Consider the following 23301-nt stretch of genomic DNA (forward strand, 5'->3'; position numbering starts at 1 on the left):
CCCGGAGAGGCCGAGCGGGGCGCCCAATTTCTTCACGCGGGGCAGCTTCACGGAGCCAGCGCTTGGATCCTGCAACTGCTGGCTCGCCGCTGCGCGCCCCAGTACCGACCCAAAAGGGGAGGTCTCAGCTCCTCAGCTTTATGTATCGCACTGATCAGAAGTTTCCAGAATCTGCGGCATTTACTCACCGGCGCCTCCACCGGCCCCTCCACGTGCCACTTCCGCTTCCTTCTTCTCGAGCCTTCTCGAAAGATTCCACCCAATGGGGCCCTGGTCCCTGCAGGGATGACCGCCGTTGCCATGGCGCAGGAGCGCCGCTCCGGAGCTATTGGCTCAGCCGGCAGGGCCACCCGCCCGCGCCTCCCCCCTCCCTCCCGGCCCCAGGCTCTTGGCTGTTAATCCAGCGGACAATGAACAAGGACTCGAAAAATCGTCATCTTCGTAGTTCACTCGTGGGTAACGCTGTCCGACCCCTGGACTCTAACGAGAGACTGAGAGGAGTGAGAGGACGGAGAAAACCCCCAAGCTGAGGGGGCGACCCGTTGTCAGGAGAGCATATAGGGAAATGTAGTCTGGCTGGCTGTCCGTGTGCGCCTTGCATGCTGGGACCTGTAGTCTCAGCCGCGGTGCGTGCTGGGACCTGTCTTTGTTTTGTAGAACTCTCGCGAGAGCCGGCTTTTCAGCAACGCTTTTACACACGTTCTGAAGCCTTGGCAGTGCTGTGTTGTGTGCTGGTTTGTTTTGTGTTCATGTCTGATATTGTCTAGGTTACCCCACAATTGGGGATTATGGACAAGGAATTTCCGTTTAAACCGAGAATAATAAGCACAGGGTTTCTGTTAAATGTTCTTGTATTCATCAGCCGGCAAGTTATTCTTTTGTGGAATATCTGGGTGTTTCTTTTTGTTTCGTAACGAAAGCATTTTTGGATATAACTTGATTTACAATTCTGAGGTATCACTTGCTACTTATATTTGACTTGCGCAGACTTTGTTCTGTCCTGCCACTCCTAGCCATAGTTCATTGCATAACGTTTTATTTGTTTGATCTGAAACACTTTTTTTGTCTCACCCTGAAAAACAATGTTCCTGTTAACTTTTCAGTAAAGACTTAAGCATGAAAAGAAAAGAAAAAAATGTTGGAGCTCTGCTACCATTTCAAGTCTTTTATACCCTTCCACGTCTAAGTTTGCCTGATAACTTCTTGCTTTCCCTCAGGCTCATAGAAGTACAAGCACAGTTCAAACGCACTTAACTAGGTAAGTTAGGAGCTGTTACCTAAAGTCACAAAAATCTAACTCCTGCTGAGGATGGCAATCCTTAGGTTAAATCAGAGACAAGACTAGAAACCCGGGTTTATGTTACATATAAAGTAAATTCGAAGTGTTTTTTGTTTGCTTGTTTTTTATGGATGACCTGGCAACTTGCTTAATCAGGTACTTCATTTAACTCACCTCTAAAATAGGAGCAATAATAGTAGCTATCAAAGGTGATGGTATCCTTTGTTAAAAATTTATTTTTATTATTGATAGTATTACAGGTGTCCACAATTTCTCCTCTCCCATCGTCCCCCTCCACCTGGCCCTTGTCCCACCCCAGGCCTTCACCATGATATTGTCCATGTCCATGGGCTATGCATATATGCATATTCGTTCTTTGGTTAATCTCGTCACACACCCCCACACACCCTCACCCTCTGAGATCTGTCAGTCTGTTCATGCACCCATGTCTCTGTCCTAATTGGTTCATCAGTTTATTTTGTTCATTAGATTCCACATGTAAGTGAGGTCATGTGATATTTGTCTTTCTCTGACTTATTTCCCTTACCATAATAATCCCTTACCATAATAATTTCTAGGTCCATCCATGCTGGCATCCATTTTGGCTCTCCTGTTGTAATTGGGTCTTGATTGTTGTCCCATTCATCACTGGTATCTCCTCTCAGGCTGGCTGACTGTGAGGGTCAAGCCTGACCATGTTGTGTGAGCTGTTATACAGGTGCAGTCTTGAAGTGGGTTCTGCCCTTAGTTTTTAAAAAAAGTCTCCTCTTAAGCTAGTCTTCAGCTGAATATTCCCAAATTTATATTTAATTCCAGCTTGATTCTGGGAGAAGGTGTGAGAAAGACCCACCAATTCTGCCTCCATCTTATACCCCTTTTGTTTAAGTTTAAAAGTCTTGCTCTTTGAAAGGACTCCTAATAAAATGATGGTAGAAGCCCAAGCAGCAACTGACCCTGCCACTTTTTGCTGTATGGTACGATACTCCAATCTACTGACAAGGTGATTGCATTCTTAAATTCGAAAATATAATTAAGTATAATTATTTTTGTTGGACCTTACAAAAAAACTCTCCCACCACCATTTTTTATGCATATCAAAACCTTATATTAAAATCCATGGACTCAGCATTTTTTTTCCTTAGGGGAGAATGTGAACGAGTCCCCTCTACCACAAATTATGCAGTCAAGTTTCCCACAGTTGGGGAAATCCCAGGGGTCAGCACACCTGGATAACATGCTGATGTAGTTGCCACCAAGTTACTTGTAGATCCCATTAAGGATTTGTTTTTATTGGGCAAGTCATACTAATTTTACCCAGGTGTGCCAAGTGAGATGAAATCCTTCTAGAAAGTTCAAGAGAGCTGGCTACCTGCTTGCAACAGATGGGTTAATGATCTACAGAGGATGGTGGGAGTGATAGAATAAATAACATTTTCAGGATTTTCAAAGGGTGAGTCTTGCCCTAGGAAAACCACCTGCCTTATCCTGGTATCTCCCATGCCAGGTAAGTATAGTAATAATGGCATTTTTGAACAGATATAGAACTTTGAGATTTTTTGGTCTGTTTCTCATATTCTATATGAAGAGACTTGTACACAAAAGAGAAAGGAACAGTTTTAAGATTTTGGAGTCAGATAGATTTGGATCAGGTTTAAGTCCTGGGGCAATAGTAATATACTCAACAGTACAGCTTGTAAGAGCACCAGCCCTCCTGGAGTTAGACTTCATGGGCTTGAATTTTGACTATATATACTTACTAACTTGCCAACTGTGTGACCTTGAGAAATTACTAAGCCTTCCTGTATTCCACTCCATAGGCTGTATATAATAATTGAAAATGTATGTAAAGCATTATTAGGTAATAGCTATGTAATCTTCCAATTCTTCTGTGGCTCCTGGTTTCCTCGTCTGTAAAATGGAGAGCATACCCATCTTGATGGGAATTTAGAACAATTAGATATAAATAAAACATCTAGTATGTTAGTAGGCATTCCATAAATCATAGTATTAGTAAAATTATTCAAGAAAAGCCAGAACTTCTATTTCAACTCCTATTGCTGTGGAAGCTAATTTGTACATTTTTCTAGCACCTTTTTATTTAATCAGTCCATCTTAACTATTTATTAGAACAGGTGAGTGTGTAGGGGCCATCAGTATGAGACACTTTACTAACTTCCTGAAGAGGAAGCTGGCATTTAAAATTGGGTAGAAGTTGGAGCCCAGTTTTTAAGCTAGTCCTGAGACTAGCCCTATCTCTGGATTTAAGTTATGTGAATTTAAACATCTCCTTACTCTTTAAGCCAACTTGAATTAGGGGTTTCTGTTATTTGCTGAACAAAATGTCCTTATTTCCACAGCAGGTAATTCTTCCTTGACCATATTATCTAACGCACCTCCCAGTTACTCTGTCATTTACCATGTGTTTCTTTTACACTGGATACCACAATCTACAATTATCTTATTGACTTATTTCCTTTCTGAATTGTGTGGCTCAGGAAGGCAGTGACCTTGTTTTTCTTCTTCCCAGTGCCCTATAGATGCTCAATAAATATTTGGCGAATGGTTGAATGATAAAAGTATATCATAAACTTAATTGGGAAAAAGAGACATTTATCAGCTTTTCTTTAATACAGGTTTTCTCAATCTTGGCACTGTTGACATATTAGGCCAGGTAATTCTTTTGTGGGGCACAGTCCTGTGCATTGTAGGATGTTTAGCATTATCCCAGGCCTCTGATTGAGAACCATTGCTATAATATCTACAAGATTTTATTTAAACTTAACTGGCAAAAGAATAGCATAGTGGAGGGGTGGTGTGTCCTTGGGTATCAGGGTTCTCTCCTGCGAGTTTTGCTACAGGACATGCTTGCTCTTGTGAAGATGTGTCCTGACTATTCTAAGGAGTTAATATTGACTGTGGTTGAGGAGTTTTTTTATAATTATAAATTATTTCCTTCAGGCAAAAACTCATCACTTTTTTTGGCCTTAGTTTTCTTATTTAGGAACTAATAATTAGAATGCCTGCAGTTACTGACAATTATTAAGTAACTCTTACATTTATGGCCACCTTAACAATTCTATTTTTAGTAGAGGAAATAAAGAAATTTAATATTTGGATAGCCAGGATCATTGTTGCCCTATATAATATTCTGATTTTCCACCCTCTAAACAAAATTCATATCCCAGAAATAGGTTCCTCTTGTCTTCTTTTCTTTGTTTCATCAGCACATGTGAGAAAAAGAAAAGGGAGGAAGAGTTAGTGTCCCGTGTCTTCTCTATTTTGAACTATAATGAGGTAAATTAAAGTCCTTATACATAAAGATGAGTCATTTCAGTACAGACTATTTGAATTTGCCCTGTTGAAAGGAGGTGCCTTCATTTGGGGGGGGGTAACAGTTATCAAACTGTTGGTGTATTTTTTATGTCAGATAGATTCTGAAACCAGAATATGTCCAAGTTCCAGAGATGTTGGCACTATTATGGATGCCATCCTTGGGTGGCACATTGAGTTCTTGGAACCCAAATGGGTTAATGATCCATGGAGGATGGTGGGAGTGGTAGAATGAATAACATTTTTAGGATTTGCTTTTACTGAGCAAGTAGGACTGATCTTACCCAGGTGTGCCAAGTGAGATGAAATTCTCCTTCTAGAAAGTTCAAGAGAGCTGGCTACCTGTTTGCAAAGTCAACTCTTGGCAAGGATGAATATAATCACAAAAGTCAGTTGTCTAATAGCAGACTATAGTGATGTGGAAAAGAGACAGACATGAGAACTAAGAGTCATGAAAATTGAAGTTGCTTTATTTAATTCCCCAACATAAAGGAGAAACAGCAAAAAGGGTATTTCTTGCTGATTCTGAATGATGAGTCACTCCAGAGTCATTGCTTATGCCTTCCAGCTACTTTCTACCTCTGAAGATGTAAGGCTTAAGGTATGTTAGGAGGAGTGAGGAAAGCTTTGGAGAAGACATACCTTCCAACTTTAGAGAGAGAGAGAGAGAGAGAGAGAGAGAGAGAGAGAGAGAGAGAAGAGTGCAATGACTGTAAGGAAGCCAATATTGCTGATTAATGACCCTGAAGCCAGCTATTTATATTGTGTAACGTCAAGTCTGTTTATCCTGAGTAAGTTTGTAAATGGGTATCTTTCATTAAAAATGGGTACATTCCACAAATATGTTATTGTACTTTATGCTTGCAAAGGCTTTCTTCCGAGGAGTTCATATATCAGCTCTTGTTATTTTTCGACTATAGTATAAAAATTTCTTCTTTATTTCTGAAGGGAGGTGGAGGGTCAGCCCAACAGAAAGTCACAAAAGTCTGTCTTGAGCTCCCGACCCTGCCTTTCTATGCCTGTCTCCAGCCTCCTCATTCACTATTGGGTGTGTCTCCTAAAGGTCCCAGAACACAAACCCATTGCTTCCTGTGTCAAGGTGCTTAAGCAGGATAGGGCTGAGGGGCCTAACCAGCCAAAGAATGCCCCAGCCAGCTTACAGCATCAGTTAGCTGCAGGGCAATGAAAAGGTGCCCTTCTTGCCTAGAACAAACCAGGACAGGCTGTTTTCCCTGAGGTCCTGCACTGTCCTGGCCTGTTCTATGGTGAGGACATCCCCGAGAGAGGAGGGAGTACAATCTAGGCTTATTACTCATGGAGGCAATGATGAAAGAACAGACCTTTTTTGTTTCTTTAGAGAACAGGACACCTCACTCTTACTACTGTGACCTATGACATGTCCTTGAGGGTCACCTTTGTCCTTGAACAGAGAATCACAATTCTTTCTGAAGTAAAGTGTTTCTGTTTATGAGTAAAGGGATGTGGGGGTGCTTGGCAGGGATGGAGGAGGGGATTGAGGTATTGAGGAATCTTGGGCTGTTTCCAAGGAAGGTTCCAGGGACCTTGTTTACTTTCTTCAATGGCAATGTGTCTCCAGGACGTAAGTCGTACTAAAATAAAGCCAATATGGCCAAACCTTTGTACTTTTAAATACACCCTTACAGACTGCATATTGAAAATGTCTATTAGCCTTCAACTTAAAGTACTTTCTAATGAGTCCACTGTACACTTCGCTCATACAGAGTAGCCCTGACTTCACCTATGATGGATGAAAATATCAGTCTACCCTGGGGATATGGTGATGGACTCAGCAAGGTTCAGGGCCAGCCAGCAGACTGCAGGTTCTGTGGTAGTGAGAGTTACAGACAATATACTGGACTCTGTGTCTGGAGTCAGATGGATCTGGGTGTAACTCCTGGCATTGCAACCTCTCTTGAGCAACAACCTAACCTCTCTGAAATCTCACCTGTAAAATGTGGATAGGAAATCCAGTGAATTAAATAAAATTTGGGGGGAAGTTTTTTAAAGAAATATATTTTTATTGATTTCAGAGAGGAAGGGAGAGGGAAAGAGAGATGAAAACATTAATGATGATAGAGAATCATTGATTGATTGCCTCCAGCATGCCCCTCACTGGGGATCAAACCTGCAACCCAGGCATGTGCCCTGACTGGGAATCAAACCTTGACCTACCAGTTCATAGGTCAAAGCTCAACCACTGAACCATGCCAGCCAAGCCATGAATTAAATAATTTAACATATGCTAAGTGCCTGCCACAGCAAGGAAGCATGGTAAAGGGCAGTTATGGTTTTTATTGCCTTGATAGATCTAGTCACCTACAGTGGTCGGCAAACTGCGGCTCGCGAGCCACATGCGGCTCTTTGGCCCCTTGAGTGTGGCTCTTCCACAAAATACTGACTTCTGCGCATGGGCCACGAAGTTTCAGTCGCACTGTACGTGCACGCCCGCACGTGGTATTTTGTGGAAGATCCACACTCAAGGGACCAAAGAGCCCCATGTGGCTTGCGAGCCGCAGTTTGCCGACCACTGACCTAAGACATCCAATTACCTTCATTTCCCTGTAATTCTCTCCCAGTAAGAAAACACAACCCTGTTTACTTGTCCTCACCTTTCAGTGTGCTGCTCGTAGTGCATGACTGCTTAGGTAATCAACAAACCACAGATTTCATAAAATTAGAACCATATGTGCTAAAAACTTTACAGATCATTCAAAATCAGAGAATCCAATTCTAGCAAGGAGGTTGACTTTATTTTCTTTCATTAATTTTACATTTTTCTTGAAACCCTCTCTTCAATGTTATTTTATAATATTATGCTTCTACTTAGTGTATAATATTATAGCTTCTACATTGCTATAGTGATGATATCAGTACATTTTATAAAGGAATAATACAATACCATGTCAGCCACCTTTGTTCAACAGTGGAAGTTTCCCCAAGTCCAGGCATTCATCCATTCATCTAAAAAACATTTGTGGAATTCCACCCATGGAAAGCCATTCTGTAAAAGTATTACAGTTGATTCAAAGATTATTATTGACAAAACATGTTTGCCTCCCTGCTAGAGTGAGGGATACAGAGAAGTGTAAGCGAAGGGCCACAGAGAGGTGTAGGTGAAGCCAAGAGCTTATAGACCAGAGAGAGCTGTTCTCACACCCCAGCTTTCCCACTACAGCTGTGTGACTTTGGGAAGTTGCATATACTCTCTGAGCCATAGAATTTTCACCTTCAGAATGTGGATCCACCATCATTCAGTCGACAGAAATCCTCTGATGAAATCCTCACCACCACAACAAATACTATTTTATCTCCTCCTATCCTTCTAATTATATATTCATTTAATAAACTTTGGGCCAAGCCCTGCACTAGGAAACACTTGTTTTAAAGAAATAAAGAGATAAAGACCAGACTTCAAACTTCTCAGCCTAATTGTGGACACCCATAAGCCGATAATGAGCCCATGTAGCCATCATAAGACATACTGTGCATAGAACATTATTGAAAACAGGAGCAGGACATGTAGCACAGCCTGGGTCATGGGTGTGGAATGGGGAGACAAGGTAGTTGACACATGAGCTGAGATGAGGAGGCTGGAGAAAGGGGACTTCATTTCCCTGTCAGAGGAGGCAAATACACAGGAGGTGGACTATACCTGTGAGGATGAGCAGCGTAGTGTTTCTGAAGAGCAAGGGTCACAAGGAATGAGTGATAGGTATGTAAAAATGAAAGCATAACAGAGTGGCAATTGCTAAGGATGTTTCCAGATTGTCTCTGAGAACTAAAAGGTTGGTAAGGGTGTCAGGGGCCTTGTTGACTCTGCAATAGCAATGGCTCTCCAGAAAACTGATCATCTACATATATAAAAGCCTAAGCGACCGGAACCACTTGAATGACCAGTTGCTATGACATGCACCGACCACTAGGGGGCAGACACTCATTGCCAGATGGGCCTGCCGGCCAACCTCTCAGTCCCTCCCCCAGGCCCTGATTGCCTGATCAAGGCTGGGCCCCAGGGAACTGGGGGTGGGTGGTTGTGACCAACCTCCTGTGGCACCTGGGCAGGAGGCTGTGACCTCTCGCCAGCTACCTGGGAGCGGAGGGGGACAGGGACGGAGGTGTGGTAAGAATGCAGGGTGTCCACCAAGCTCGCTCTCAGTCCCCCTGCTACCCTCCCCAGGGATGCCAGGATTTGCACACCTGGGAAGCCTCTGTACTCAGGTGCCAGGCCGCCGCGAGAAGCCCGCGCCACACCTGTGCGGCCTCTTCTGGGTGAGCCAAGCAGCAGCCGCCAGGATCACAAGGGCTGGTCAGGCTCCCCATGGGTTCGTGCAGGAGCCGGTCTGCGAGGCTGGCCTGGAGAGAGAGTGCTGCCCGCCCAGCTTCCCCACACTGTGCCCTGTCCCCCGGTGTCTGGCCATGTTCACTGCATCTCCGCATGGAGACTCGGCTGCTGTGACTCAGGCGGAGGGGGGCGCGCGGGGGGCCCGGCAGTCTAGGTACTGAGGGCCCAAAGGTCAGCTGGGACCTGCCCTTCCATGCCAGACGCTTGCACTTCATTTGCTGGCCAGGCCTAGGGACCACACCCATGCACAAATTTTGTGCACCAGGCCTCTAGTGATAAAATAAAATCAATATGGCTAAACTTTGTGTTTTCAAATATTTCCTTACAAATTTTATAATTAAAATGCCCACTGGCTTGAATTTTTTTCAATTCTGCACCTGCCTCATTCAGAGTAATCCAAATGAGGCTAGTTAATAGTACAGGGCTTTTAAAAGCATGATGGACTGTGGGCTGGTTCTCACAGTTGGTTGGCAAAACATTCTAATCATTCCCAAGGGTGCTTTGTGTTCTGACTGCTTCTAGAGGAGGGTGACCTGCTGTCTCCTAGCTTGGGCCACTCACTATGCCATTGACCCAAAGCCAAGGGCCACCCCAAAAAGGACCAGTGCGGGGGTTTGACCAGCTCACTGCTGACAGCACCACCACAGCTAGGAGAGCAGTTGGGCCACAAAAAGGAAATCTTTGTCCAAGCATTTGCAGGCTAAGAATAAAGCCAAGTATGTCAGACACTGGGGGAGTCATGTCAATAAACTGTAGAAATGAGAATGCTTATGCAGGAAGCAGGAATCCTAGAAACTTGAATTTACTAGTATTCTCTTTGCCACCCAGGGGAGCCAGAGACTCATGAAAATCTTATACAAAGCTGCCAAGGTGAAGAGCCAGGTCACAAAAAATCAGTATTTTAGTTTGGGCTTGTGCATTTACAGGCAAAAACAAACAACAAAACAAAATAAAAACAAAAAACAAAAAAGGAACTTAATGATTCACAGAACTTGAAAGTTTTGGGATGTCTCCGGTGTAGGCTCAGCCACATATAAGGGCTCCCGTGAGCTCATCAGGACTTACAGTCTTTGTCCATTTCTCAGCTGAGCTCTGTTCTGTGTTGCTTTCCTACTTTCATGGGTTTTCCTCCTGTGGGACAACGTCAGACCCTGCAGCTGCAAGTGGACACAACACTTACCACTGGGGAAGGGAGAGCCACTGGGCATCACACATGTTTTCCAGAAAACCTCTCAAGGTCCCTGTGAGATGGGTATCTTCTATTTCATCCTCATTTTGCAAATGAGAGTGAGGCTCAGCTGGTTAGGTAATTTCCCCAAAGGACACTGGTAATGTGCAGCCAGGTATTAAATACCAAGTCCTCACTTGATCAAAGGGGAGGGACCATGGAGGGGGAGAGCGTGGGCACTGGCCTACTGGCTGGGAGTGAAAAAGCTAGTGGGTGTGGGTGCAAGCAATGTGAGGAGACAGGTAAAGTGCTTTTAAGTAGTTCTTCCCTTTTCTTTAAGCACAGCCTAAGCCACAAATCCTAATGGGTAAGTCCCAAAGAACAGAACGGGATTTTCGTTAGAGGCACAGATTAGCACCTGGTGAGGCCTCAGGAGTGTAGGCAGGGATATTCCTCCTGTCTGATCTTGCACCCAAGAGAAGGGGCACAGAGGGTCTGCAGGCTGCTCCCAGCGGGTGAGGCTGTTCTAAGAGGCCCCCCTATGTCTGGAACCTCCAGGCTTCAGGTACTGTATTTCCATGTTAGTTGAGGGAGTCAAGCTGTTAGATCTTCCCAGAGGGGCTGCCATGAGTTCAGCAGGGGTGGGAACAGCCCCCAGAGATGAAACTGGATGCATATTGGGGCAGAGGAAGGGCTGCCTGGAAGAACTGGGGAGTAACTGCATTTAGAGTGACTATAAACTGTGAGCTAGGTGTCTCTAGAAAGCAAGGGTTTGTAACAAGGAGAGCTGATGTTCCAGTGTCTCCTTGAATTGAAGAGGATGCTCAGGATAACACTAGGTGACTGGGGTACAGAGTACATGTGACAGGGACAGATGGAAGCTGAAGCCAGAGGAAGCCAGGCCTTGTTCTTAAAAATTTAATTAACCTGTGACATGACTAGTCATTGTGAGGTCATGGCCCACACACAGCACTGACTGGTTTTATGCTATTTGTATTTACTATCTTTTGATTTTACCTAAGAATTTTAAAGTATTGTATTCTGTTTTAGTTATGCTAGAGAGAAAGGGAGGGAGGGAGGGAGAGAGGGATGGAGGGAGGGAGGGAGGGAGGGAGGGAGGGAGGGAGGGAGGGAGGGAAGGAAGAAGAAAAAGGAGACATATGCAAAAAGATTTTTGTGAGCTGTGTTAGGGTTAACATTTGGATGGCACCTGTGTCCCCCAAGGCAAGGGGCCCCCATTACTCTGAGGCTTTGCTTCAAACCCCAGTGCAGAAGTCCTTTGGTGGTGGAGGAGGTCCTTTTACTTAGGCTAGCAGCCAACCTGAAGGAGCATCCTATTTTATTTCATCCTGGATCCATACACATTGACCATTCTGGCATTCATTCATTTTCATTCAACAACATTCCCTGAATGTCTCTGACATGCGAGGCACTGGCCTAGGCATTTGGTTTTCAGCAGTAAATAACATTCAAAAATCCTTGTTCTCATGGAGTTTATATTTTATTTTATATTTGAGAGAGAGGGGGAGAGAGAGAGAGAGAGAGAGAGAGAGAGAGAGAGAGAGAGAGAAAGAGAAGAGAAGAGAAGAGAAGAGAAGAGAAGAGAAGAGAAGAGAAGAGAAGAGAAGAGAAGAGGCATTGATTTGCAGTTCCACTTATTTATGTATTCATTGGTTGATTCCTGTATATGCCCTGACCAGGGATCAAACCCACAACCATGACAAACGCACAACACTCTAACCAACTGAGCTATCTGGCCAGGGCCAGAGTTTACATTTAATAGAAGGAAACCACCACCCCTGCCCCCCACCCCCCAAAAAATGACGGCGTATAGTAAGAACTATGAAGACAACTAAAACAGAGTAAGGAGGGAATGGATGGTACAGGGGATTGTGTGTGTGTGTGTGTGTGTGTGTGTGTGTGCCCGCGCGCACACCACGCCCACACACACACACTTATGCACTTGCACATGCCTGCCTGTGGGCTCCTACTTTATATAGGGTAGTAGCAAATGAGCAGAGACCTGAAGGAACTGCAAGATGACACAGATATCTGGGGGACAAATTCTCACAGAGGGAAAAACATATGCAAAGGCCCTGGGATAGGAGCTTGGTTGGCATGTTCAGCACGTAGCAAGGAGGCCAGTGAGCCCTGAGTACAGTGGCAAAACAGGAGTGATGGGGAAGAGGGTTCATAGAGGTAGTTGGGATCATCTATGATGATCTAGGCTTTATAGGCTACAATTAGATCTTTTCTTTGCCTCTTAGTGGTGTGTAAAGCCATTAGGGAGTTTTGCGTAGAGGAGTGACATGATATTCATGAATCTTAAAGGATAGCTCTAGGTGCTGCATGGAGTCCACAGCAGCATTGTTCAATACAAATATAACGGGAACCACTGAAATTTAAAAATTTTTTCTAGTAGACACATTAAGAAGTAAAGAGGTCTTGTCCACCAAAAAGGCTTCAGGTTTGACTCCCAGTCAGGGCACATACTTAGATTGCAGGTTCGATCCTCAGTTGGGGAGAGAAGGGGAGGCAACCGATTGATGTTTCTCTCTCACATGGATGTTCCTCTCTCTCTCTCTCTCTCTCAAAATAAAAAAATCCTTGTGAGGATTTAAAAAAAAGTAAAAAGAAACAGGTGAAAATTTTATTATGTTTAACCTAGTATAGCTAAATTATTAATAGTACAACATGTAATCAATATAAAATTATTAGAGATAATTTATACTTTTGATATTAAATCTTTGAAATTTGGTATATATTTTATTCTTATAGCTCTTCTTAATTTGGAATAGTCACATTTGAAGTGCTTAATAGCCTTATGTGGCTTGTGGTTACCATACTGTGTAGCACAGGTCTACTCCATGGGGAGCAAGGTAGAAAAGGGTCACCAGTTGGGATGGTCTTGTGATGGTGCCGAGAAGAGATAACAGTGAGGAAAGATGAAATTAAGGTCCAAAGCACACCAAGGACTAGCAATCCAGAGGAGTAACAGCTTCTCCTTAAGGCAGGTTGTGGAACTTGCTGACTCACTCACCCCTGCTCCCTGTAGGTAGGGAGAAGGCAGAACCCTGTTGGGAACAGCTGACATATAACAACCACATTGGAAAGAGAAGAGCCCATATGCAGTCATATTCATCCCAAATATGGCTGAGCCATATGCATCCAGCTTAACTGTTGCCTAGCCATGGGGGTGACTATTCAGGCAATACTTGGGCTACTATTTCTTGGATGTGGGACATGTAGGAATAATTCCCCTAGGCAGTGGTCGGCAAACTCATTAGTCAACAGAGCCAAATATCAACAGTACAACGATTGAAATTTCTTTTGAGAGCCAAATTTTTTAAACTTAAACTATATAGGTAGGTACATTGTTATTAACTTAATTAGGGTACTCCTAAAGCAGGGGTGGGCAACCCCTGGCACACGTACCAAACATGGCATGCCAGTAACTTTTGCTGGCACGCAAAACCCTCTCTTATAATCTTCCATTTACAATTTTTTCTTAATATCAACTTTTTTATTTTTCAGATAAATTCAGTGTAGGTGCATCTTAGATAAATAAATAATTTTACATAACAAGTTATCTTAAAGACCATAGACATGGATTGACGAGAGAGGAGAAGAGCAATTTCTATGCCTCTGCCTTAACTCTCTCTGCCTTCCTAGATCTGACCAGTGTTTTGGTTTCATCCACATACGCTTGTGAAACTTTGTTCTCAGTGATGAATTTTGTTAAGTCTCATAATAAGAGTAGCCTGACGGATGAAAGTAGTAGCTCATGCATATCTCTGAAGGTCACGAAATATAAACCTGATGTAAAATCTCTGTCGTCAGTGATGCAGCAGCAGCAAAAGTCCCACTGATAATATCAAACGGAGTCATAAAGTTTTCTGTCAGACTATCAGTGTACATGTATACATTAAAAAATAAATGTATTTTTCATCATCATATACTGTGTTTTTGTCGCTCGAATGAATTTTATTATTTCTTCAAGGTTCTTCACATACGTACACCTTAAGAGATATCAAGTAGGCGTAACATGTTCTCAAAAAATTAGGGTTGGCACGCAGAAGAATTTTGAGTCAGAGATTTTGCTGGTTTTGGCACACACTCACAAAAAGGTTGCCCACCCCTGTCCTAAGGCTTAGGAAGAGCCACACTCAAGGGGCCAAAGAGCCGCATGTGGCTCTCGAGCCGCAGTTTGCCAACCACGGCCCTAGGGGGAAGGATGAGTGAATGATGTCTTCATACACCAACTCAAACCCTAAATAAATCCTTTGACAGCATCCCATCTACCATCAGTTTCCTCATGGGTAAGATTTCCCAAACTAGAGCAGCATTCTAAAAGTTCACCCGTATTTTTGGGTCCAAATGGCCCTTTGTGAAAATTTAATGTTGTCTTGAGGGAGAAGTAAATGCAACAAAATAAAGAATAAGTGCTTAGTCAAGACTGAAGGCCTATTTCAAGTTGGCTTTTTTAAGACAAGGATATGTTTTGGGGTTTATTGGAAGTATGTTGAGAAGTGAAGCTATAAAGCATCATGTAGAGTCAACAAGCACCAGGGGCAGCGCCCATCAGGCAGGTGCTCGGGCTTCCCTCACAGGACTCCCACACTTACTAACACGTTTATACATTGTCGCCCACATACCCGGGCTGTCAGCAGTATAATTTAAATGAATAGAATGAACAGTGTAGAGGACCAAAACACGATAGGATTTTTTTTAAAGAAGTATTTCACAGATAATTCCCATCAGAAAAATCACTGAGCCCTGAATGCCCAAACTGAATAGAATTTTCAGAAATGGGAATTGGGATTATTTAAAATATATTTCCATTGTTCTTTTAAAATCTCTGATTAAAAATTGCTCAAATAACTGGGCTTTTGGCTTTTGTGGGGAAACTCACATTTGCAAATTAAATATTTGGTGTCCAAATACTTTGTTTCAAAAACCAGCCCAAAGCTGGAATTTTTATCAGCCCCAGACCTGAAATTGGGTTGTCATTCATTTGTGCCCTAAGGCATAAATCCAGGGCTGACAGAAGAGAAAATCTAACTGAGACAAGTATAAGGACAGCTTAAATGAAAAACCAATTTATTTGACTTTTAAACTGTGTTGTTCAGATAAATCAGTCAATATACCAGTTGCTACAACCTGTCATTACTGAGAAATTATGGGAACTTGAAACTATTTATAAAAATGATTTCTAATGTTATATAAGGTAATTCAACATATATTTATAAGGACCTACTTTATATCAGGCACTGTATGATACAAAGGAAAATTAGACCAGGTATAGAAACAGAATTATAGTAGATTAGGGGCCCAGTGCACGAATTTATGCACCTTGAAAGGAACTGTGGGCCGTGAGGCTGTGGTAGGCACAGGGGCGGATCTTGGCCCATCCTCCGCACCCCCACCTGGCCCCTCCCGCCTTGGCCCAGGTCCCCTGTCTGCCACCACCACAGCTCCCATGCGCTGATGGCACTGACCCTGCTCACACCCACTGACAGCATGGAGCGATTAGGGCCGGCACCAGCAGTGGTGCTGTCAGTGGGTGTAAGCAGTGGCTGCTGCCCCGATTGCCCCTCAGGAGCAGGGGGTGGTGGAGAAGCCCTCAGGGGCTATCAGGGCCGGCAGCCACCGCTTGCACCCGCTGATGGCGCCAAGTGATCGGGGCCAGCGCCAGGCACCAGCAGCAGGTGCGAGCAGTGGCTGTGGGGCCGGTGTTGGCAGTGGGTATGAGTGGTGGCTCTGATGCCAGCAGCGGGTGTGAGCGGGGCCAGCGCTGGCAGCAGGTGCGAGTGCTGGGCAGGATCACAGCGCGCAGGAGCAAAGAATTTTCAGTAACCACCAGAGGCTCACCCCGATGACAGAGACCAGCGCCCTACCTTGGTCTGGTGCCCCCACTCACCTGCTCCACCATCCTGCTGCGGCCGATGCCAGCCATGTTCTGTGCACACCCCCTGGTGGTCAGTGCATGTCATACTAACTGGTTGTTCGGTTGTTCCGGTTGTTCTGCCATTTGGTCTATTTGCATATTAGCCTTTTATTATATAGGATTGTAATAGATGCTATGAATATGATACAAGGGCTGTGCACTTGGGCTGGGGTGGGGATAAAGACAAGAAAACATATTAGAACTTGCCTTTATATTTTTTATCTTATACTTTAAGTTTTTCTATTTTTGTGTGCTTTTAGACATTCATAATTGGTACCCCCCAGATGGGGTGCTGAGCTGGTGTCCTGCCATTTGCCTCTTTCAACTCTTCATGACTCCTGTGAACTTCTTTTCCTATTCTCTTGTGGATCGCTTTAAATCTGTATTTCAATCACGGACTCTTCTCTAAGTTCCAGTCCTCATGTCTATTTGTACCAAACATTTCTATTTAGATGACCCAACCTCCCCTCAAATGCAATTTGTCTAATACAGAACACTGAAATCTTTTAAATTGAGCCTGTTTCCCTCGCTTCTCCAACCTCAGTTCTTAGCCACTCAGACTCCAGACTTCAGAATCATGTTTAATTCCTTCTGGTTAACCCTAAATCTGTTTGATTTGTCCTTCATGCCTTCATGATAACTCTGACATTCATTTTCTCTTTCTAATCTTGCAGCCCAGACTCTAGTTCAGCCTCGTAATGACTCTGCATGGACTACTGCAACAAGCTGCCAAATTGCTATCCATTTGCTCCCTCCAGTGCCTCCTGGACTCTGTCTCCAGTATCTTCTTCGTGGGTTGCTTTGATGAGTGTCAGCCACTCAACCACACAGTGACCCCCACTGACTATCAAAGAAAGTGTGACTTGGTGCACCTGCCATCCGAGGCCTCAGCCCTGTTGCTTCATCTTCCTTACTCTATTCTAACATTATTAGTCTATGATTTAATCTTGAACATTTAAACAGACTAAGGGGCCCCGGCCTATATAGCTCAGTTGTTTGGAGCATCGTCCAGTGCACTGAAAGGTCATGAGTTTGATTCCTGGTCAAGGCACATATATGCAGGAGGCAGCCGATCGATGTTTCTCTCTTTCTTTCTCCCTTCCTCTCTCTCTGAAAATCAATGAACCTGTCCTCGGGTGAGGATTAAAAATAAAATAAAATAAAATAAAATAAAATAAAATAAAATAAAATAAAATAATAAAATAAAATAAATAAAATAAAATAAAATAAACAGACTAAGGGATATAACCTTGCAGAGATCAGAGAAAGACTATGTTGATTCTAATTACCCAGAGGTCTTTTAAATGCTATGCCTGCAGTGTTTCTATCTCCCATTACCACCACTGCTCATTTTTGTTTCTCCCTTTTCTCAACCAACCTCCCAGAACTTCCGTGGATCATGGCAGCTTCCCTGAGCACAGGCATAATGTACACCTAAATGTTTGGGTTTTTCTTCTTTATTCTATTTTATCTCATGTCCCTCCAAAAGTAAATGTCAGTCTATAAGGCAGAGAAACGCAAAAACAGGATTTGCCTACTCACAAAAGCCAAAGAACATGACAACTGATTGCAAGCAAGAGAACACTAACATCTGCTAGACTTACAGCTCTTAAAATGCTATTTCTGAAAATCGTATTTTCATTTGTGTAAACACCACACCACAGCTATTTTATTGTTGTTGAATTTGAGGGACTATTTCTAAGAATGTATTTCTTAGAAAAAAAAGAGACATAGGTCATATTTTGGTTCTAGCTTCTTCAATGAAAACAAGTGATGTCTGTATCTTTAAGCTTAATATTTCTCTTGCCAGCGAGTGAGAAGTCCTCAGGGCCAGTGACCTCCTTTCCTGGGTCTGATCAACTGAACCCCTCCCTTTCCAGGGACCAAGTGCTCACCAGGGCCAGGGCCCCACTCTTGGGCTGACTACTTACCTCTTCAGAGAGCTTTCCTATCTTCTCATACCCATGCCATCTTTGTGTGTTAGCAATATATTTTATGACATGATTAACTGTAGTCATATTGGTGTGTCCACTTTCTGCAAATCTCTCTCTTACCTCACTGACTTTCTGTGTTTATATATTTCCATTTCTACCAGTTTGGGTCCTTCTCTCATTTCATGACCTCTATTCATATCCCACCTTCTCTCTGAAAACCATCCTTGATTATCCGAGCCAGGGTTTTCTTTTTTCCAAGAACACTCGAAGCTGCTTGATTGTCTGGACTTCTCTAACTACCTTGTTCGAGAATTATTCATGTGGTAACTTAGAAAATAGTTTAGAGCTATATAAAGGTAAGGTGATATTACTTGTAGTTGTATCTTTCCTTTCCAGATATTTTGTGAGTCCTTGAAGGGCAGAGGTTAAGTTCTCAACCTTGTCTATGCCTCCAGGTGCTGAGCATCTTTTCGGAGCAGATGATGGGGTATTTCAGGATGGTGGCACCAAGGAAGAGTAAATGGTTGGGGATATCTTCTGTCTCTTCTGGGCTACAGAGGATTACAACTTTCCCACCCTGCAGTGAAACCCCAGCAGAGGTAACAGTGTCATTGTTTCTTATGCTTGACTCACTAGTGTGCCCCTCCCCTGCAACAAAGACTGTGGAGGAGAACTCAAGTTGAGCCTAGAGGTCACTGACAATGCACCACAGCTGGCTTGGAGTTTTGCCTGGGCCAGCAGCAGACTTGGCCTCACCAAGAAAGCCTTTGCAATTTAAAGCCACTGAAATGTCAAGTTGTTTGTTACTGAAACATAGCTTCATCCATTTCACCATCACTTATTATTTTAAATGGGTTCTTGGAAATTTAGCACCTCAAAACAACAAATCTAAACAAGATGGAGCAATTCAGGGTAAGACCAAGGGCTTTGGAGTCAGGCTGACTGGGGTTTGAGCACTGGCTCCCACAATTTACAAGTTCTAGGTCCTGAGCTGGCAGTTTTCAAATCTTTTGGTCTCAAGACCCCTTTATACTCTTAAAAATTATTGAGGACCTCAAAAAACTTGTTGTTTCTCCAAAGAACTTTTGTTTATGTGGGTCATATCTAGGAATATTTGCTGTATTAGATATAAGATCAAGCTATCCTATATAATAAAAGAGAAACATGTAAATTGACCATCCCTCTGCTATGCTCACCAGCCAATCAGGAGTGAGTATACAAATTAACCTGACAAAGATGTTGGGTTAATTTGCATACACAGGTGCCGGGTGGAGAGCAGAGCGGGAGAGCTGATGGAGAGTGGAGCGGCTTGGGGAAATTGGCTCCCCAAGCCACCAGACGGAGAGCAGAGAGGAAGAGCTGGCAGCTTGGAGGACTTGGCAGAGTGGGAGGCCATGGGACGGAGACAGAGCAGGAAGGGAAAACCAAGATCACGGGAGCACCAGGAATTCTGGGAATAGTAGTTTTGGTGGCAGCCCCAGGACTGGAAGCAGAAGCCCAGAGTGCGGGGAGCACCAGGAATGCTAGGAATCATAGTTCTGGTGGCAGACAGATCTCCTAGATGGATCTCCTAGTTGGCAAACTGCGGCTCGTGAGGCACATGCGGCTCTTTGGCCCCTTGAGTGTGGCTCTGCTCTTTATTCATTTATCAATTGAATACCAAAGAGCCGCATATGGCTCGCAAGCCGAGGTTTTCCGATCACAGTCCTAGACACTAGAGTAAAGTGAGCCTGGAGCAAGTTACTGTTGTGGTGGGGGATGGAGGGAAAGCAAAGGGGAGAGACATAAGTAAAATCAGTGTCTAGGAAACATTAAAGGAAAGATATCCTAAAATTTCCAGGAAATCTTCACCAATGAAGCAAAGAAAAAAAATGCCTCTATTATTCTGTGAGCAACAAACCAAACTGAGTTGGGGTCTCAGACAATTCACTCATATGATTGCAAAGACAGACAGAAACTCCCGGATTGGAGAGGGCTCCCAGATTGGAGAGAGATTGGAGAGGGGGCAGGCCGGGCTGAGGGACCCCCCACACTCCCCAGTGCACGAATGTCGTGCACTGAGCCTCTAGTCTATACTAATAAAAGGGTAATATGCTAGTTAGACTGGACATCTTCCGGACGTCATTCCAGATGTCCTTCCTGACAAAGCCGGGGTGTGGCCAGCCTGCAAACTGCCTGAGGTGGTCCCATGCCCAGATTGACCCCACCTCCCAGCGGGGACTTCCACCCTGATTGAGGGCATGGCTAGTCTGCAGACCGCCCGCAGCCCCTCCCACAGGCTGGCCTCACCCCCCAGTGGGGACCCAACCACGATCAGGGGTGTGGCCAGCCTGAAAACCACTGGTGACCTCTTGCCCAGCCCGGCCTCACCCCCCAGCGGGGACCCTCACCCCAATCGGGGGCATGGCCAGCCTCCAAACCATATGGCTCCTCATCCCGGCCGGCCTCACCCCCCAGTGGGGACCCCCTACCCTGATCCAGGGCCCCCTTCAGGGAAGGCCAACCAGCCCCCACCCGTGCCTCTATCCTATATAATAAAAGGGTAACATGCAAATTGACCCTAATGACAGGATGACCACTGGACCAGTCACTATAAGGTGCACTGACCACCTCTTGGTCTCTTCCCCTGGCCATCAGGCACCCGATGGTGAATGGGGAACCAGGGGTGGGTGGCGGTGGGGGGTGGGACTGGCTGCGGGCAGCTGCAGAAGATGGCCCTGATTGCAGGCCAGGCCTACGGACCATACCCATGCACGAATTTCATGCACCGGGCCTCTAGTCTATATATATAAAAGGCTAAGCGACTGGCTAACCAGCCGGTATCTATAACGCACAATGACCAACAGGGGGCAGACGCTCAACGCAGGAACTGCCAAGCAACAGCAACTTTGCAGAGTGCTCTCTCACACTCCAGGATCCCTCGGGGAATGTCTGACTGCTGGTTTTGGCCCGATCCCCACAGGCCAGGCCGAGGGACCCCACCTGCTGGAGGGACCCTGCTCACTCCACAGATACCCTTGGGGCCCCAGCACTGCCTCAGGTGCAGCTGGCCAGGGAGGGACTACGAGAGGTTGGCTCCAGGGCAGGTCTGGCCTGTCTCGCCCAGTCCCGCCCCGCCAGCCACCTTCTAATTAATTTCCTTTCAATGTGCATGAACCCATGCACCGGGCCTCTAGTTTGAATATATTCATTTATTAACTCATTAAAAATAATCATTAACCTGTCACATTAATATACAGCAATGAGCAAAAGTAGGTTTACAGTTGTAAGTACACGAGAGTTTACTCTTATATTATTAACTAGAAGCTCAGTGCAAAAAATTCATGCATGGAGGGGCGGTTCCCTCAGCCCAGCCTGCACCCTCTCCAATTGGGGACTCCTGGAGGGATGTCTGACTGCCAGTTTAGGCCCGACCCACAATCTGGGACCGCTGGCTCCTAACTGCTCACCTGCCTGCCTGCCTGATCGCCCCTAACTGCCTTTGCCTGCCAGCCTGATCACCCCTAACTGTCCTCCCCTACCAGCCTGGTTGCCCCTAACTACCTCTGCCTGCCTGCCTGATCACCCCTAACAGCCTGATCTCGCCCCCAACTGTCCTCCCCTGCAGGCCTGATCTCGCCCCCAACTGCCCTCCTCTGCTGGGCAATTTGGTTCTGATTGGTTGGTTTCTATGCCAGTCAGTGTCAAAAGCTCCACCTGCTAGGCAGCCATTGGCTCCCCATAGCACCCAGATTTGGTTCTGATTGGTCAGTTTCTATGCCAGTCAGCATCAGAAGCTCCACCTCCTAGGCAGCCATTGGCTCCCCACAGCACCCACATTGGGTTCTGATTGGTCAGTCACTATGCCAGTCAGCATCTCTGGGCCTATCTCCGGGCCTGATCAGAGAGGCAGGGCTGAACAGCAGCCCCCATGGAGGCTGGGAGAGAAAGAAAGGCCCAGCTGCTGAAGAAGCCTGGAAAGAAAGAGGGAGAGAAAGAGAGGCAAGTACTGATCAACAGCTGCCACTGAGGCTGCAGATAAGACCCTGCCTCTCCCTCTGAGTCTCATTTCCCTGGGCAGTCAGTGCTGGGTCACCACAGCAACCCAGCACTGACTGAAGGACTTCCAGGTTGGTCAGCCTTCGGTCATGATCAGTCATTACGACCCTGGGCTTTTATATATTAGGGTTATTGTATTGTTTTCCATACAAACAATTATAAACCTACCTTTAAACACCCCTGTACTATATTTTTATGAAAAATAAGTTTAGTTTTCAAAAGAAAAAAATAGTAAGAAGAGTATCATTATTTTACATTTTAGTACATTTTTTATCTGGTTTATAGAAGATAGGTTGATTCTCACATTTGCTTCTTCATTTATCTGTTGGGATCTTGTTTTGGGTGAAGTAAATGAAGAAAATCCAGCTGTACACAGGCACACAATTGGAATGTGGAGGAATATTTTAATAATCTTTTCATATAATTGTGGACATTCATTGACAACCCACCAAAACTCAAGACAATCGGGAGTGTTTTTTTTTTGTTGTTGTTGGTTGTTTTTTGTTTTTTTTTTCACTTCTCCAGTCAAGAAAAAGAAGACTTTATTGAGGCCCCAGTGCCACGGGGTTCAGGAAGAAGGCTGCCCTGTGGGCCTGAGGAGGTGGTAGAGGGGCCTTATTTACCCTTCTCCTCAAGTTGTTGGTGTGGCCGCACTTCTTGTGGCAATAGATTGTGCAGGGGTGCAGGTGGCCGCAAAACTTGAGGCAGATTGTCTTGTTGCAGTTGTACTTCTGCGCAAGTTGGCAGAGGGAGAGGTCAATGAGGCCACCCTGCGGAGGAAGCACCAAGTGAAGGGTGGACTCTTTCTGAATATTGTAGTTTGAGAGAGTGCAGCCATCCTCCAGCTGTTTGCCCACAAAATCCCTGTCTTGGACTTTAGCTTTGACATTCTCAATGGTGTCACTGGGCTCGACCTTGAGGGTGATGGTCTTGCCAGTCAGGGTCTTCACAAAGATCTGCATCTCTGTGTCTGCTGGGGAGGTTGCTCTGCCTTCTTGAAGAGAGAGAGCCAATTAGAAGTTTCTTAGTTATAATGTAGAATCTGAAGTTACACAGTGAACTTTTGTACCATGTTACCTTAAAATCCATTGGTCTTTCTTTTACTTTGAATGGAACTTTTTAAACACTTTCTTTTACTTTGAATGGAACTTTTTTTGTAACATCACACAGAGGTCACAAAAATATGTGGGTCTTCCAAATGTGGGCTCATTTTGTTATACAAGATTTAAAAAATCACATTTG

General features: G+C 44.7%; 1 pseudogene; it reads right to left on the bottom strand.

The window, feature by feature from the left end:
* Positions 1-22438: 22438 nt before the first annotated feature.
* LOC102422749 lies at positions 22439-23110 on the bottom strand (annotated as a pseudogene).
* Between the last annotated feature and the right edge of the window lie 191 nt (positions 23111-23301).

Source organism: Myotis lucifugus, unplaced genomic scaffold (genome assembly GCF_000147115.1).
Source record: "Myotis lucifugus unplaced genomic scaffold, Myoluc2.0 scaffold_19, whole genome shotgun sequence".
NCBI classification, from domain to species: Eukaryota; Metazoa; Chordata; class Mammalia; order Chiroptera; family Vespertilionidae; genus Myotis; species Myotis lucifugus.